This window comes from Rhipicephalus microplus, chromosome 7 (assembly GCF_043290135.1).
Source record: "Rhipicephalus microplus isolate Deutch F79 chromosome 7, USDA_Rmic, whole genome shotgun sequence".
NCBI lineage: Eukaryota > Metazoa > Arthropoda > Arachnida > Ixodida > Ixodidae > Rhipicephalus > Rhipicephalus microplus.
In genome coordinates, this window is record NC_134706.1 from 41,811,749 (window position 1) to 41,821,795 (window position 10,047).

Consider the following 10,047-nt stretch of genomic DNA (forward strand, 5'->3'; position numbering starts at 1 on the left):
CAGGGACCACACGTCATGTCTCGACTTCGTTGCAGTCGTATCTTCGTCGGGCTCTTGCGTTCTTCACAGAATCTTTTGTATCCCTTATTTTTCTCTTCTCGGAGTAACTCATTTTGCTGGCATGTGTGAGTGTTATCCCTTGTTTAAGAACTGCTCCTTTTATCCCGCTTGATTTTCAATTACTACTGCGCTTGTCACAAGAACGCATTCTTTCTTTAGAAAAGCGAAATGTAACATCTTCAAACACGCTGCTTCAAAATTTTCGCCACTCGCCATAGGAGCGAACGAGCCTATAATTGTGCTTGTTCAGCGTATGTACAAGTGATTGTGCTTCGTGGAATAAAAGATGCAATTCTGCACAATGTATTGATACTTATTATGCGAAGATCAAATTTGTGCAAATAGATCATCCCTTTTTTTAATCTTAATTAGCGCTAATTTACCATTGTCGCATTGCAAGGCAAAATAACCCAGCAGTCAGCCCTATTGAACAAAACAGGGACAGGAAAAAGTATATTAACAACAATTACAGCAACAATAACAATCATACCACCTGCATCAACAACACAACTGCATAGTCTCTGACCCAATAGAAGGATATCAAACATCGCGGTTAGGTGATGTGTAAAAATGTTACATGCGCTTCTGCCGTCGTTCCTGCGTGGTCTCTGCTACGAGGATCCTCACCTCCCCACCTTCATCTGATAAATCCTGTTTGCGCAAAAATTACCTCTAAGACAACTTGCGTAGGAAGTCTGTAAACAACGATCGCACCAGGATGAAGGAGAAGCACCGAAATCCGTGAGGTAAGGTGCCTTTTCGGTTCCAAGCGAAAACGTAAAACCGAAATGGCAATATGTCGGAGTGAACTGTTTTGACAACACCCAGTCGAGGTTTCGGGGCCTTAGCGACGGGAAGTAGTTTGTCCTCATGATGTACGCTGTTTACAAAAGCGTGTACGTTTTAATGTTCCTTATTATTGATGCAGCTAGTTACTATCATCTCTTTGAGCCCGAGAAATGATAGAAGAGGAATATGAGATTAGCTTACGCGGTGAAGATGCATTTTGAACGTTGGAAACAAAATGGCACTTCTATTTATTAGCGCAACCAAGTGACATTTTGTTATTTGGGTGGCAGTGGATATAGAAAGTATAACCTGGGTGTTCCGACTAAATCAGCCGTGCCAGACTTGTAAAGAGAGGAGCTAAATTGCTAAGAAAATGATCAACATGAAACAAATTGCTTTCACAGCGTTAGTGACCCAATGAATGAGATAGCAACAAATCCCAATGCTATATGAAGTATGACTAGCAGCTAACAATTTTCGATGAGGCCTTGCACTGCTATTTAACACGTCTCCCTTAAGAGAACATGACCCTTGGAGGGAACGAAACAAGTTTTGTATTGGCAGTCATCTTACGCGAAGTAAGCGGTGACAGCAGCAGTACATGCACTTGGTAATACAACTGATATACTGATATATGTCAAGATAGCGCGTGCACCAGCACCATTGACCGAGCTCTTATGATAAATACTCGCACTTTTCCGATCAATAGAGCAGCCCCCCCTACACCGGCGGCGCCCTTTCTTGCTCCTGCAGCAGACGGAAGGTGGACGGGGCGTTTCATCTCTCCATGGTAAGCTATCGAAAACTGGCCTCACACGTGGGGTGATATTGCTCACACCAGTCGTGTGACCCAGATGACCGGCTCATTTTATCTCTGCTTCAACCGAATTCATCCTCAGTGCTCACGCACATCAATTCACGTGTGGAACATGCAATGTTCCATATGCGGGGTGATCTTACAAATTTCGACTCAATATGAAATATATACTCGACGGCAAGAGCACACGCACGGTGTCAATGTGTTTGTCATCACAATAAAACTGTCCTATTAAGGACACATTCATGTCGTTACCATTGATCTGATGTTGCAGCTGGAAGCGTGGCTCAAATTTATAAAATATCTGTAACAATATATTGACAAACCCATAGTCAGGACCTAATAGTGAAGCTACCGGCCTCTGGAGTAGAGATGTCTTACGCTAGATATGCTTCGTGAATGCGACACGAGAACCATTGGGCGCTCATACGTCACATTCGAAGCAAGTGGAGAATGAAGTACTTGTGTATAGGAACAAGCTGCAGCATAAACGTGTTAATGCACGCGGGTCAACGAAAGTGATATTAAAAAAAATAGGCTTGAGCCTAGAATGTCGCTGGAGCCGAGCTTATCGACAACCCGACTCGAAGTTTTGAAGGTGCGCTAGTTTTCGAAATGCACACTAGCCAAAACGGTTGCTCCAGTGACACCAACGGTCCAGGAATTATTCGAATTTTTCGGGCTTTCATTTTTGAGTGAATTTCTGCCCTGAAAGGAAAAAATAAATAATAGGGACACAGAGCATGTCAAAAATTTGTTGCTAAACCAAAACATTTGGTGTATTTTCGTGAAGGCAAGTGTTTACGCTTCATGTATATAACTGCATACTCATGCACACGCACAAGCAGCGCTAACGAGCATTATCAAAGAGCAGCCAACAGCACAAGCGACATCAGCAAATGCGGGGGCTATACATTCAGGAGCCCATCACCTAACGTCGTGCGCGCGCTTATTTGTGACGTCATTACACTCGGGTAATCATTTGAAAATTCGCAGTCTCGAGTGCTAGCCAATAGACAGAGATTCTGACATAGAAAATGCATGAGCCATTTTGAACCGTGAAAGTTGATGAACAGCGAAGTTGTGTAGCATACGACACAGACGTCTCACTGAATTTCGATAAAGGGTGCGGGGAGAAAATACTTTTCGATATTAGATATAGAACAATACGGAAGGACGATTCTGAATTTGGCGTATAGCCTTCGAGATTGTTCACTTGAGTAGTACGGCTGTTGTTTCCTTGGTAAGCGTTGTCTTGTGTGAATTGACACGTGTGCTTGGTGTTTATAGCATGATATTTAGGTGCCATGTGAGCATAATACACATCTTTTTTTTTCGATCCGCTTGTTCGCCTGAATAAACTACTGGAGTGTAGTGTGGTTTTTCCAATCTTTTGTTGCAGGTAATCTTTGCCCTAAGAGAACTTGCCTATTTTCACCTGAGCTATGCAAGTAGTGATGTTTATCAAATTGCTGAAGCATATTGCTGCGCCAGTATTTCCTGCGAATGCATGAATGTTTCTCCTAGTATTCGATGGAAATAATGCCAAACAATTTCGAAAAAAGGTATACTTGGGTATACATCAGAGCTTATTCCGCTCGACTGAAGACAACGTTGGCTCCGCTATTGTTTTTTTTTAGGGTCGAAGCTCCTTAAAGCGACACCCGTTCGTCTCTCGTAGTAGTAGGTGTTACATTTTGACCTGCAAGGTGGTATAACAAGTGTTACATTTTGACCTGCAAGGTGGTGCTGGTGGGAGATTTCTCCTGTGCTTTGTTGAACAATAAAAAGTTCGCGGCGTGCGCGGTAACTAAAAGGCGAATGCCCCTGTCTCTCATTCCCCATTATCAGCCATTGGCATGTTCCAGTAGGGAACGTTAGTAGAAGTACAATTGTTAAAAGCCGACTTCTGCTGTCTCTCATTCCCAGTAGCAGCCATTTTTTACCTTCAAGGTAAACAATGGTGAGATTTCCCTTGTGCGTGATTAAACAATAAAAATATTTGTTCAAAACGCCGTTGATTGATGAAATAAACCAATGAAAGACGCCAGACGTTTTCTAAAAGCAAAACAAAAAGAAGACGCCAGCTGCTTAACGAAAGACGTCAAGTGTTCTCTAAAGCAATGGTTTTATAATCAAAACCATATCGATTCAGGTTTGTAGTTTCCGATGCTCATTGCCGTCGGTGTGTGCTCGTATGGTACATTGATCACTATCTGACAGGAAAAGGTTGCTACATTATACTCGCTGGGCGCAACCTCTTTGGTTTTATAAAGGTTTAGCGAGTGTTGGGCCGCAGTGCCATGAGTACAGTGAACTAGTATATACCATTAACTCGAGGTGGTTAAAGGTGGGAAGTGGACCCAAAGCGCAAGCCGTAAGAAAGTTTGCGTGGGCCACCTCTCGTTTAGTCCTTGGAATGTCCGCTGGATGGCGGTGCTTTTAAATGGGGAATATAAGATGAAAAGATGCGAGATGGTGGTACTTGCAGTGTTTAATAGATGGACGAACATACAGACAAACAGATGCATGGATGGACGCATGATCGGATGCAGGGGTGGATGCATAGACGAACGCAGGGACGGACGCACGAATAGACGCACGCACGGACGGGCGGATGGACGCATGGACGGTCACAAAGACGGACGCATGGGCGGACGGAAGCAAGAACGAATGGACGGTCGAATTCTTCGTATCACTCTCCATAATTCACTCCGTGATGTGCTGCTATTTTTTTTCCGTCACACCAAAAAAAAAAAAAATGAAGTTTTTCGAAGCAGACAGCTACATCACGTTGTAAATATTGTATCAGACAGACCAACACGTAGAAAGAAATAAAGCCTGGTGTTGAAATCTTCACAAAGACTGCTCATTTACGTGCGTGTCACGTAGGATCTAAAAAAAGCGCAAGTTTAGTACCTCAACGGAGCATGTATACATTTTATTCAAGTTCTCAGGGAGATTGCCTCACCACTTTGCAGAATCTGCACATATAACCACAGCGAGCTCGCATCACTTACTTTGTCTGTTTGTTTGTGTGCGTTGCTGTTTCTTTTGTGTGCGTTTCTGTATGTGACTCCTTTTTTTTTTAGTATCGATTTCATCCACGCCTCAGCTACTTTGTTCACAGAAAGGACACTTCGCTTGATATCCGCGTCAGGAACGCCTTCGCTGATCGTAGAAGGTTTTGCCACATTGGCGAGATTGCTTTTCCGTGCCGAAGCATTCCAATAGATGACTTCGCCATAACGACGAAGAAAAGAATGGGATAAAACATGCTGTAATGACCAGAATATTTACACGATTTTTTTTAAGAGAAAGAATTTGGGTTTAAGAAACAATTATAAGCCGTAGCTTTATTCAGTGTGCTTATATTTGAAGGTCATTCCTCGTCATGCCCTTCTGCACCATCATTGCTTTTCGTCTCCGATTTTTAATAATATCAACGCCTGTCCGTTTCTTTCACTTCAAGGCAAGCTGTCTTCTATTAGTCCTCCTATTTTTTTTTTGTCATCTTTCACTTCCTGATCTGTCTTCACGTTGACCTTCAGGGCTCTTTTTATTCTTGAACCTCAAACCTTGCCTTCTCAAAAGTCTACTCTGTCCACGCTCTCCACTTTACTTTATCCTCTATTCATTGTTTTTTTTTTTTGCTCTTTCGCAATGAGCCTCGCCTGTTACCACTCCCATTTTTGCTGCTTGCTTTACCATCTCAGAGCACACATGTATCCGGTAACTTGGCTCAACGATCCTCAGCCAACTGTCCCCAATTCTCCAGGAAGCCCCCCTCCCTGTCCTCTCCACTCCCTTCCCTCGTATATAGAGGTGGAGCTTGTGCAAACAACCTGTACTCCTTTTCCGCCACATTCTTCACGTTTACCTGTACTTCACCACCACTGTTTTCTCTACGATCGACTTATTTTTCTTCTGTAGTTATATCTATAGTTTTTTTGCGGCTTCGCGGGGTCGTCTAGCACGGTCGTTGGTGTATCGCTCCGCGATAGGCTTGTCTTGTCTTGGTGGCTTCGTACCGCGTCACGTTTGTGTCGCATGTCCTTCCCATGCAACGCTTGCCTGCTCATTTGCATTCTCTGAGGTAGGGTGGGGAGCAGTCGTTCTTGTTCCCTGAGAGTGTGGCAACACGTTCGTTAGGGTGGTCGCTAATGTGTCCATGTTCTTGTGACGTGTAGTCAGACTTTTTACTTTCTCTCCCGTACCACTCCAATCATTCCTTTTTCTATGGCGTATTTTGCCTTCGTACTCTCTTTATGCGGCTTCTTCTGCGGTTCCTTTATTTTTTAGAACATAGTGTTAAAAAATGACTTGTTTAGTCTACCGGAGCATAAGCGATATTGCCGAAGTGTTTTATATGTCAAGAGAACCGCCTGTTCGTGTCGTTTTATTCACTTTTTTTCTTAAAAACAGATCCACCTATAGAAAAACAAACGATTTTTCGAAGCACTTTCGCCGTGCGCAATCTCCACGTGGGGTATACCCAGCTTTTGTTGTTGCCTAACCCTATCGTTCTCTTCGCTGAGTCGCACGTCTTAATTACCAACGAGAAGAGCTTGTACATGAGACACAAGAGTAGTTCTTTGTCCTTCGTGGAAGCCACGTGTCTTGAGAAACTGCCTCAGCGCTTTCGATTCGTGTCGTGGCACGTGATTGGGGAACCTGTGGTCTCCCAGACTACAGGTAAAAAACTTTTTTTGTTCTGCGGGTTCTTTAATGTGGTCTCCTGTATTCATGTTACTTGACCAATGATGTCAAACTGAAGCTCTGTCGCTATTTTCTATTCTCAGAACAACAGTATCAGCGAGAAGGAAAGGTGGCTGAATGAAGAACGTGATATTCTTCTATAACCATTTTCGTAATATGTTAAGGTTTTTTTATTCATGGTAACAAAAAAATTTGCGAAACTAGGTAGTCTATTGTGTGCGTTTGTGAGGTTGCGCATTATGGCATGACATCGTATCTTAGCAGGTGAACTGTGTGCTCACACCGCGCTGCCTTTGATAATCTGATATGTGGGGTTGAACGTCCCAAAATCACATATGATTATGAGAGACGCCGTAGTGGAGGTCTCCGGAATTCTCGACCACCTGGATATTACGAAGAAACCCGCAGCTTCCTAATGAATGAATGAATGAATGAATGAATGAATGAATGAATGAATGAATGAATGAATGAATGAATCAATGAAACTTTTATTCTGGGATTGGTATCCTCTACTGCAGTTAATGCTAGAGAAGATAGTGCAATTTCTTACTTAGAGAATCGGAAAAACTGAGCTTCAACGCGCACACGCTCAGCCATGATCTTTTCATTCTCGGGAGTGGTGTGGGACAAAACCTCCTGGTAATCTTCTTACGTACTCTGCATAACTTGAGCAAATAGACAGGCCGGACCATTGATGTGAAACATGTCAGCACAGCGGCTACAGAATTTGCACATTTCGCTAAAATGTTTTGGGTAAGTTTTTACGACCATAGCCGAGCTATAGCGTACGACATGGTTCGGCGCATGCCCTGTCGGATCTCCTCTGCTTCAGTGAATGGCTTTAGCGAAACGTAGGACTTTTTTATTTCTTTCGCAGGATATGTAGGGGCAGTATATCAGCGCATGTTGTAGTCGGTGTTGAATGCCGCGTCCTGAGGGCCTGCCAGACGCAGCCCCAGCGACAATGCTCAGTAGAATTGTTTTTAATTTGCGGCGTTTCAAACGCTACACTAATTCTGCAAAGGGAGGCTCGCAGTAAACAAAGCCTGCAACAATAATTTATTTTAATGAACAAAGCATTGCGAATAAGAGCTGTCGTACCATGCGGCACCTTACGTTGATGCCGTTCGTGCGTCATCATTAAAAGTACAGACCCTGTGAAAATTGTCTTGATTTAGTTTTATATATTCACAGTCTCTTATATATTTATTTCAGATATGCAAACAACGGCCAATGTGTTTTCAAGTTTGGTATAGTCCCCGGTAAGCGTGTTTTTATTCACTGTTTGTTATCGGTGCCTTTTGAAAGCCGCACAATTACACATACCGTCCGTTTATCCATTCAACTGAGCAGCCAATTGTCCAACCAGATGTCTAGAGCCATCGCCACTCTGGCAAGACAGACGACAAATCACTATATGCAGCAAAGCACAATGTAAGCTGCGTTGAAACGTTTAATAAATGACAGGACTTTCTCTTTACATTCCGCGTATTCGCCGTAGCGTGCTAGATAATTGAATCAAGCGGGACCCATGAAACCACGGCAGGGCATCTTTCCAAATAATTGGCCTATCGGTATAATATAGCGTATCCTATATAAGCCTCTTACGTCGCCCGCAAAATTGATCACTGAGAAAGGACAGTTGGGCTGTGCTGCTGTAGTGTGTTGAGAGGGAGAGATAAAGATGCAAGGAAAGGCAGGGAGGTCAACCAGACGCACATTCAGTTTACTACCTTGCACTGGGGAAGGGATGAAGGGGAGAAAAGAGATTGCAGAGTGAAAAGAACGTACCCACAATCACGAGCACACTCGAGGGAGGCGCAAGCACGTCTAGAAATTCCAGGTATCAAAAAAAAGCAATTACTCCAGAGTAGCATTGAAGCAAGCAACACTGCTATTATTACATGAGTTGTACTTGGACCATACGCAGATATACGCAGATGTGTCCGTCTCGTCCAGCAGCTCATCAGGTGCCGTTGTAATTCCGGCTTCAGCAATGACAATCAAATTTAAGTTGTCGCATATGAATACATCTACGGCATCAGAGCTTGCTGCTATAAGTGCCGCTTTACAATATCTCGTTCAAGAGTGTCCAGGAAAAGGGGTCACATTCTGTGATTCGAAGGCAGCACTTCTGAGTTCGCAGTTTGCCATGCATAAGAGGAACCATGACGAATTGGTACATGAAATGAGACATTGCCATGATGAAGCTCTAGCACGATGGCATGATATTCTATATCAATGGCTGCCTGAACATGTCGGTATTACTAGAAATCAATTAGCCGATGATGCAGCCCGCTCAGCCCATGAAGGAACACGTGTGATCATGATTGCTCTATCAAGGACTGATGCAGAAGACAACTTCACTTGTTGCCTCGAGATCTTACACGCACGTTCTGGTCGTCTAAAGCTTCCAAAGGTGTCACTTATGTGAGCTGGATCCGTCGCTCAAGATACAGCTACCATCACAACTTTCCCGCTCCGATGCGACACTGTTATGCCGCCTTTGGTTGGGTGTTGCATTCACAAAGGTGTACTCTTTTCGCATTGGTATGGCAGACACCTCTACATGCGACTCCTGCGGAGCTGAAGACACCATGGAACACGTTCTGTGCAGCTGCGCTTGCTACGACACGCAGGATGCCAGCTCCGGATGGTTTTCAATCAACTTCACTCTAGACCATTCTGTGTGCAGAAGATTCTGGGACCTTGGGCGTCTGCCTCAATTGCGCAGAAAGCGACAAAAGCACTCCTATTTTACTTGAAGACAACCAACCTGAGCGACCGCCTGTAGACTGTGTGTAGTGTGTTGAGCTCTAAATACTCCAGTACGTCTTGATTAGCGTGACAATGTAAATCTGCCAAAAACTAGTTCCTCAAAATGATGTTTCTTTGGGAATTTGGATGGAAACGGGCGTTTCAAATGAAGGGCCACTCTTTTACCTACTTTAAAACTACCATGATAAATGAACCATTCATATAAACGAATGGAAATAGAAAGCCTAATGATAAAAAAAGTTCATGCAGTTTGGTATGCATATGCCTAAGATGACTCGAAGGCGAAAACCACCCTTTCCTCTTTGCTCAGTTTTTTCCATTTCTCCTCTTCTACTCTTCTGAAGTTTTTCTGTACTCCACCTTGTTATCACCCTGCCTCAGGGATCAGAGGCACTTGAAGCTTCGTGCACGTCACGTGGTTTTGCCGGACCCATAGTACCTTTTACTAAGTGACGATGGTATATAACGACGTCGTCGTCTGTCGTCTCAGTGAAGTGAGCAATATTGGCGGCGTGAGACGTCAGGACACCGTAGGGCGGCGTCATCTCACTATAATCACTCGTGCTAACGCCAACGCCACTCAATGGTACTCTGCGTTTTTCAGGCTTCTAGGCGTGTGAGGCTTGCACCTTAATAACGCTTGTTGGTTACATTCGGTAGTGTTTCAGCGTAGTAATAATTGGTTAATAATACTCGTTGGTTAATAAAAACGTATCAGTATTAATGGTTGGTTTTTATATCGACATGGCTCGTTGGTCCAAGATGCGCCAAACTGGCTCTTGCACCTCACCGAGCCGGTGCTAGCTCAATCATATAGCTTCCTAAAACTGGCCAGGATAGTCGCACCTCTGACTCCCAATTAATAAGTTTCTCTTCCATTGTCG

General features: G+C 43.8%; 1 protein-coding gene across 2 annotated transcripts in view; it reads left to right on the forward strand.

The window, feature by feature from the left end:
• Positions 1–10,047, forward strand: part of LOC119179251 (glutamate receptor ionotropic, NMDA 2B-like) — a 207,174-nt gene that overhangs the window by 72,703 nt on the left and 124,424 nt on the right. Inside the window, exon 2 of one of the 2 annotated variants that reach the window (XM_075869079.1) lies at positions 7,601–7,647. The exons of the other annotated variant lie outside the window; for it this stretch is intronic. The gene's annotated coding sequence lies outside the window, so the exon portion shown is untranslated. The remainder of the gene's footprint in view (positions 1–7,600; positions 7,648–10,047) is intronic. 2 annotated transcript variants of the gene reach the window in all.